Source organism: Silene latifolia, chromosome 1, assembly GCF_048544455.1.
Source record: "Silene latifolia isolate original U9 population chromosome 1, ASM4854445v1, whole genome shotgun sequence".
In the NCBI taxonomy this organism is placed as follows: Eukaryota; Viridiplantae; Streptophyta; class Magnoliopsida; order Caryophyllales; family Caryophyllaceae; genus Silene; species Silene latifolia.
The window spans coordinates 131,675,585-131,684,018 of record NC_133526.1 but is presented as its reverse complement, the minus strand read 5'-3'; the positions used below and the strand labels follow the sequence as shown (position 1 = coordinate 131,684,018).

Here is an 8,434-nt window from a genome sequence, read left to right as displayed (position 1 = left end):
AGGAGGAAGTCGATCCCGGAGGGGGAGAGTCGACTATTTTTTGTTACAGGCTTGGTTGTGTTTCTCCCTGGCGGCCTTTGTCCGGCCAACGATCGGGTATCGATCGTTGGTCGTTGTCTGTAGAGATTCGGATAGGCGGCCAATATGGCCGGTTTGTCCTTTTCGTCGTGGCTCATTGACAGGATGACTGATGATTGGGGGTCAGTACGAGTGTGTTATCCCTTGTTGTTGACCTTGATCGCAGTTGAGTTCAGCTGAGTGGGGTCCAACATCGGGGTAGCATGCTAAGCTACGGTCCCTGGTTGTCGTATCGTCCGAAATCTGCAAGACATTGTCTTCTTTTTTGTCATGGAGCAGGAGTGAGGGGTTATCGTCATGGTAACCTCCTCTGCTTTCTGTAACACCCCGGTTTATGAAGGAGCCTTTAGCAAGACATTCCCTAATAAACCGGACTGTTACCATCTCGGTTTCCCGAGCTAGTGAATAACAAATTAAACTCCAAGGCAATTTATATAATTATACATCTGAAATGAAACAAGTCTCAAACTGAAAATAAAGTCTGATAACTAAACAGAAATAAAAGTGGGCTAGCTCTAAGTCAGGCAATCCAAGCTCTCTTCCCATCCAGCTCCTATCAGTCTCTGAGGTACCTGTCAACCTGCTCCCCATTAAAAGGTTCATCACAGGTGTTCACGAATATACATGGTCAACCACGAGGTTGAGTAGGGTAATACAATGCAACAACAAAATATGATATGCATGCTCCTCCGTCACCTCCATCTCCATCTCATCTCATATCTCATAACTCATATCTCATAACTCATATCTCATAACCCGGACAACCAGACCATACCGATCCCGGTAGACTATATATATCGACCGTAGCCGATCTGCCGCTCGCTTGTTGAGGACACCAGGGCAAGTCTGCAGAACCCGCCCGGGCCTTATCACAACGTCATCATCACCACACCACATCACCACAACATCCTCCATCTCCAATGCATATGAATGCCCAACAAGAAACAATGCAATACAATATGTATATCAATGAATGAAATCATGCCGACTACCAAATGTTGTGATAACACACTCAACACGAACAGTTCAGTCAACCATATCATAGCGTAATCCACAACCACGAATCAAGTCACGTTCACAATTTGGTCATATGAAACACAAACAAGTCAACACAATTCAACAACACGATAAGAAGTCAAGTGTATTTCCCTACCTTTTCGCAATCCAAGCACACACAAGCAACCAATTACGATCCTTCACATATCCATCACCTACATATCATAATTATGTATAATTACCACCTACTCAATCAAATAATCATGCACACCACCTAGACTCATCATAACTTAATAGGAATATCAACTTAAAGAACAAACACGACTTTTCCTGATTTTCCAGCACATGACAGACTCGGAATAAAATACATAACTAATTCCAGAAAAATCAAATTGATACAAGGCCAATTGGATTGAAACCCCATGAGTCTTAGCTACAAATTATATCTAACGTGTTTTTCTCCAATTCCAAACTTATCAAGGGTTTTCAGACTGATTTCCAAAAACTGACAGAAACTGTCGCATAAAAAGTATTGATTCATAAAACGAGTTTAAATCATTATTTTTCAGAAATTTCAAATCCTATTATCATCTAGACTATACAAAGATGATTTATGAAGAAGCCTCATAACTGAATCGACATAAAAATTAGGGTTTCAAATCATTTTCCACAACCAAATCAGATTCGCGGACTTTTCAGCGACATGTTCATAAATAAATCACCTAGGACAAACCATAAAGAATTTGACTACGAGCATTTATATGCATAAACTAGACATAAAATAAATAGGACTCTCTTTTCAAACTTTTTGAAGACGAACACTTTAAAACAGTATAAACAATGGAATGAAATCGACTTACAAACAGGGAAATCGAATTAGGTTGGAATCGATGAGAAATCTTCAATCAAATGAAAGGCTCTTTGTGTGAATCTAAAAATGCGTGCCGTCGAAGTGAGGGAGGTAGGTGAGATGAGGGTTGTGTAGTGTTAGGGTAAAAATTAGGTTAAAGACATGATGTTGGGTGTTGGGTTAATTGGATTAAACATTTGGGTAAACTCAAATGGGTCGAGGGTAAATGGGTTAGCTCACATCTCGAATTCCATATAAACCCGTCTCAATTAACTTACGAAACAACTCGATCTTACGATACCACGCGAGTCAAGTAAAATAACTTGACGTACTCGATCTTACGATACCACGCGAGTCAAGTAAAACAACTTGACGTAATTATCGACTAAACAATTAACCCGACTTAAGTAGTATTATAAAATACGGAGTATTACAGTCTTCCCCCCTTAAAATGAACTTCGTCCCGAAGTTCGCCACCCCATAACGATAACCAAACATCCCCAAGCATAAGACAACACAAGTAGTACATAAACATAAGCTCTCAAACGCGAAGTGTTATATTCTACCCCCCTTAAGAAACTTTGTCCCCAAAGTTGGACATACGACAGAAGTATGTGGCACTTAAAGAACCACAACATTGACCGAGTAATAACAAATTAAAAAAGAGACTCCATGCATGGTCAATTCTCGTCACCAATCATAACATACCACTTAGCCGGATCGTAAACCACCACGATTTTACAATCCTATCCTCCTTAAAACATGGTTACGTCCCCGTAACCCCATTATGAAATTCCACATCCAAAGTTCAAGAAGATTACTGAAACAATAGACACAAAATCATCGATAAGCTAATTACTCTATATCGACAACTAACATCCGAATTTTCCAAAGCAACAAAACACACTTGTCAATTTCATGCTACGCATTACACAAAATCAAGGTAACAATTACTTGGATGCTTTGATACCAAATTAACACATTTACATCAATGTAGACAATCACTAACTCATAGTTCATACTTGACGGATTAAAATATTTCATATCAGTAATCACATCATAGAAGTAAAATCCATATTTCTGCAAATCAGGTTTAGAGAAAGACACTAGGCAAAATTTAAGCAATGTAATAGCGTTTGTATAATTGAGACTACTTTACACAAAACCCACCGAAACGATTAAGATTATATTAACATATAACAAGGTTCATACTCATATCATAAGCCTACCGTTCATGTTACGAATTCATATCGAGTATTACATGGTTACATCACATAATTCATGTTTGATTAACTTTTATATGAAACTCACATAACTTACAATCTCAACAATCAAACATCATGCAACAACTTTCAAAATTCATAATTAAGTAACCGAAATAATGACAATCACCAGAAATTCACAATTACCTTGTACAAATTGATATCATAAAACGATGACAAATAATGACACATACACATACAACCCCGAACAATAATAAAGTATTAGGGACGGTAATACCGTGTTACCTCGACAAAGAAAATAAAACTCAACCACGTCCTCGCATATGACGAAAATAGCTCACTAACTAATGGTCTTCATAATCAAAGTTGGTGTTGGGATAGAGTAGGCACGAGGGAAAAGGGCATGTATGTAATTAAGCAAATTTGATGATCAATTATAGACCATGAACGAGCGAGAGTAAAAATAACAAAACAATTTAAGAAACTTCTCACATTTGTAAACATATCACAGAAAATAGATCTACCACTACTATCCATCACAATCACAGGATCTTATTGACATGTCCATACAACCATTTACTCACTCACTGGTTTAGGTCACGAATTAGGCCGATGAATTTAAACAATCAACAACATACTCAAAATTCATATTTTAAATTATCAAAATTGTTTGCACGATATCAATTCTGAAAACATATTTCCCAATAAAAGTAGCAACATATGATCCATGACAACCACAACATTACTTCATTAGCAACCATATCGTTCAATTGTGTCCAGCAACTTAGTATAACTCATTTTCAGTAAAACAAAAGATCTCGCATAAACAACTTAAACATACACATTTGCCATCATATACTTTGTAGAACCTTATCTATGATAAATTACTAGCAACTTGAACAACTTTTCCGATTTGCACGATTTGAACAATTAGGCAACTTGTAGGCTCAATTAAACGTAACTATAACGACTATCATTTAAACCAATGCATATCATGTGAATCATCAAAGGGTTATCCCATTATAATTCGACGGTTCGAGAATATATTTCAAATATCGTAACTATATCAACTATATTTCAAATATCGTGACAATTGCAACAATCACCTTAGCATTTCATGACAATACAACTATGAACATATCCAATAAGGAACAACAACACTATTTTATTATCATATCATAAGTTTAGGTTCAACTGAAATAAATTAATGCAATGAAAGTAATAAGTATAACTATAGGCACACAGACTCACATAAAAGACATGAGAACTCAGATGACATCCTACATGTGTGAACATTTAGACATACTCATTACTACCATCCATGTGTAAACATTTAAACATAATTATTATAATTATTCGTGCGAGTATATTAGAACAATCAAATTAAAACGCCATCAACTTTACCAAGATATGACAATATAGTTTTATATTTACATATATCCGACTACTACGCAAATATGATGAACACACCAGAGATATTACAACATGCCAAACATATATAAAATATGCAAACAACTGGACTCGTATAAAATATTTCACCCTCGATTAAGAATCAAATTAAGCTATTCAATTTCACTCATACTATCATGCCAACAATGTTATCAACTAAATTTTAATTTTATCACTTGTTAAGATACATAACTACTGTACATGCGTGCTACTATCATGATATAAAACATTATAAGGTCACATTAATAAGGCTCACGAAATAACCAAACAATTATATGAAAACTTAACATAGAACGCACATTTTACAAGTCATGATTCACATTGTAACTTTCAAAAATCACGAATAAATAACCGTTCAACGAAAACTTGAGTTATGTTACTTTTTATAACATACAGAGAGTTAATAACTCGTGAGAAAAAGAATGAGGTCCAAAGCTCAAGAATTCAATTTTTAAAGGATCTTGCAACTCAGTTGGTCCAAGCAAGTATGTGGCAGCAATTGGTCCGAAACTTGGGTCAGTTTGCAAAACTTACCATTTAATATAGAGACATCACAAATTTTCGTGGCTTATCAATTTGAAAGCATATGCGAATCTTCTGATCGAAGGAGTTGGAATTATGCAAAAATTATTAATACAATTTAAATGAGGATTTTTACAAAATCGTTGGTCAAAACATCACTGCACAGGAACTTCCTAACCACAGCCCACTAAAATATTTATTACTCCTAATCCGTATATCCTATAAGCATGAAACCAACACCAAATGAACACTAACTCACGAGGCTATCTCTCATAAAATTTTCATCCATAGGCAGTAAACAGAAAAGAAATGGCAGTAAGGTCATTTAAAGAGTAAAATCAGACAAAACGAGTTTCAGCACTAGGTCATTCTTTACTATGTTACAAGCTCTTATGAACATACTATGTATACTAACCCATCCCAACTTAAATCTCACACTTTGTACTTACGTAAACATCTATCCCATAGAATCCCTTCGCATCACGATCTACTCCTTAAATCTAAATCACGATTGCTATGACTAGAAACATGCAATTCAATAGTGTTTCTCATTACTATCACGATACTATACTAGCATGGCTTCGGGATCACATAACCGCATATCACTAGACATAATAGTACTATCAACACATCATTCAACATCCATCCAGATAAATATCATCAATTCGCAATCATTTTCACGCTCGCGATTACCACAATCCAACACTTCATTGATTATCAACCTGAACACGAAAATTTCATTTCTCATCTCCACAACATCATATGATCGCGTCATCATTCATACAAAATACTTACCGTAATGTTGTCCTGCAGAATGGTTAGAATATATGGGTCTCAAGGTATACATCAACTCGATTATATCCAAGGTTTCCTTCTAACTACCCCATTACCCCAATTTCTCTCGGGTTACCTGGTTCAAAACTGAGAGGGCAAAAGAGCACGCATTAAGGGCGCCTTCTTAACCGCACTGTGAGCTCCTAACAGTTTATTCCCAGGGGTTCATTTTATTTAGACACATCCTACGTTCATTGGGTTCATTGGTTTAGGCACGAGGATCGTATGCTCGATACCACTTTGTAACACCCCGGTTTATGAAGGAGCCTTTAGCAAGACATTCCCTAATAAACCGGACTGTTACCATCTCGGTTTCCCGAGGTAGTGAATAACAAATTAAACTCCAAGGCAATTTATATAATTATACATCTGAAATGAAACAAGTCTCAAACTGAAAATAAAGTCTGATAACTAAACAGAAATAAAAGTGGGCTAGCTCTAAGTCAGGCAATCCAAGCTCTCTTCCCATCCAGCTCCTATCAGTCTCTGAGGTACCTGTCAACCTGCTCCCCATTAAAAGGTTCATCACAGGTGTTCACGAATATACATGGTCAACCACGAGGTTGAGTAGGGTAATACAATGCAACAACAAAATATGATATGCATGCTCCTCCGTCACCTCCATCTCCATCTCATCTCATATCTCATAACTCATATCTCATAACTCATATCTCATAACCCGGACAACCCAGCCATACCGATCCCCGGTAGACTATATATATCGACCGTAGCCGATCTGCCAGCTCGCAGCTGAGGACACCAGAGCAAGTCCTGCAGAACCCGCCTGGGCCTTATCACAACATCATCATCACCACACCACATCACCACAACATCCTCCATCTCCAATGCATATGAATGCCCAACAGTAAACAATGCAATACAATATGTATATCAATGAATGAAATCATGCCAGCTACCAAATGTTGTGATAACACACTCAACACGAACAGTTCAGTCAACCATATCATAGCGTAATCCACAACCACGAATCAAGTCACGTTCACAATTTGGTCATATGAAACACAAACAAGTCAACACAATTCAACAACACGATAAGAAGTCAAGTGTATTTCCCTACCTTTTCGCAATCCAAGCACACACAAGCAACCAATTACGATCCTTCACATATCCATCACCTACATATCATAATTATGTATAATTACCACCTACTCAATCAAATAATCATGCACACCACCTAGACTCATCATAACTTAATAGGAATATCAACTTAAAGAACAAACACGACTTTTCCTGATTTTCCAGCACATGACAGACTCGGAATAAAATACATAACTAATTCCAGAAAAATCAAATTGATACAAGGCCAATTGGATTGAAACCCCATGAGTCTTAGCTACAAATTATATCTAACGTGTTTTTCTCCAATTCCAAACTTATCAAGGGTTTTCAGACTGATTTCCAAAAACTGACAGAAACTGTCGCATAAAAAGTATTGATTCATAAAACGAGTTTAAATCATTATTTTTCAGAAATTTCAAATCCTATTATCATCTAGACTATACAAAGATGATTTATGAAGAAGCCTCATAACTGAATCGACATAAAAATTAGGGTTTCAAATCATTTTCCACAACCAAATCAGATTCGCGGACTTTTCAGCGACATGTTCATAAATAAATCACCTAGGACAAACCATAAAGAATTTGACTACGAGCATTTATATGCATAAACTAGACATAAAATAAATAGGACTCTCTTTTCAAACTTTTTGAAGACGAACACTTTAAAACAGTATAAACAATGGAATGAAATCGACTTACAAACAGGGAAATCGAATTAGGTTGGAATCGATGAGAAATCTTCAATCAAATGAAAGGCTCTTTGTGTGAATCTAAAAATGCGTGCCGTCGAAGTGAGGGAGGCAGGTGAGATGAGGGTTGTGTAGTGTTAGGGTAAAAATTAGGTTAAAGACATGATGTTGGGTGTTGGGTTAATTGGATTAAACATTTGGGTAAACTCAAATGGGTCGAGGGTAAATGGGTTAGCTCACATCTCGAATTCCATATAAACCCGTCTCAATTAACTTACGAAACAACTCGATCTTACGATACCACGCGAGTCAAGTAAAATAACTTGACGTACTCGATCTTACGATACCACGCGAGTCAAGTAAAACAACTTGACGTAATTATCGACTAAACAATTAACCCGACTTAAGTAGTATTATAAAATACGAAGTATTACACTTTCACTGTTGCTCCTCTGTTTCCCCTGTTGCTCCCTTTCCTTTCTGTTTGAGAGGATAGGGGTGCTTAGTTCGGTAGGTGGCGGATAGCCCCCAGTTCGTTGTCTTAGGCCGGTGTCTGTACGATAGACGTTTGTTTTAGGCCAGTGTCTGTATGATAGACGTTTGTTTTAGGCCAGTGTCTGTATGATAGACGTTTGTTTTAGGCCAGTGTCTGTATGATAGACGTTTGTTTTAGGCCAGTGTCTGTATGATAGACGTTTTGCGTAAGGCGGT

General features: G+C 36.9%; 2 long non-coding RNA genes across 2 annotated transcripts; both read right to left on the bottom strand.

The window, feature by feature from the left end:
• Positions 1–400: 400 nt before the first annotated feature.
• LOC141603553 (uncharacterized) lies at positions 401–2,016 on the bottom strand. The gene is made up of 3 exons (XR_012525470.1): positions 1,935–2,016; positions 1,232–1,289; positions 401–658 (listed from the first exon to the last, which is right to left on the bottom strand). It is a non-coding gene; the product is annotated as an uncharacterized LOC141603553 (long non-coding RNA).
• Positions 2,017–6,199: 4,183 nt separating this feature from the next.
• LOC141603445 (uncharacterized) lies at positions 6,200–8,111 on the bottom strand. The gene is made up of 3 exons (XR_012525371.1): positions 7,734–8,111; positions 7,031–7,088; positions 6,200–6,455 (listed from the first exon to the last, which is right to left on the bottom strand). It is a non-coding gene; the product is annotated as an uncharacterized LOC141603445 (long non-coding RNA).
• Positions 8,112–8,434: the final 323 nt, after the last annotated feature.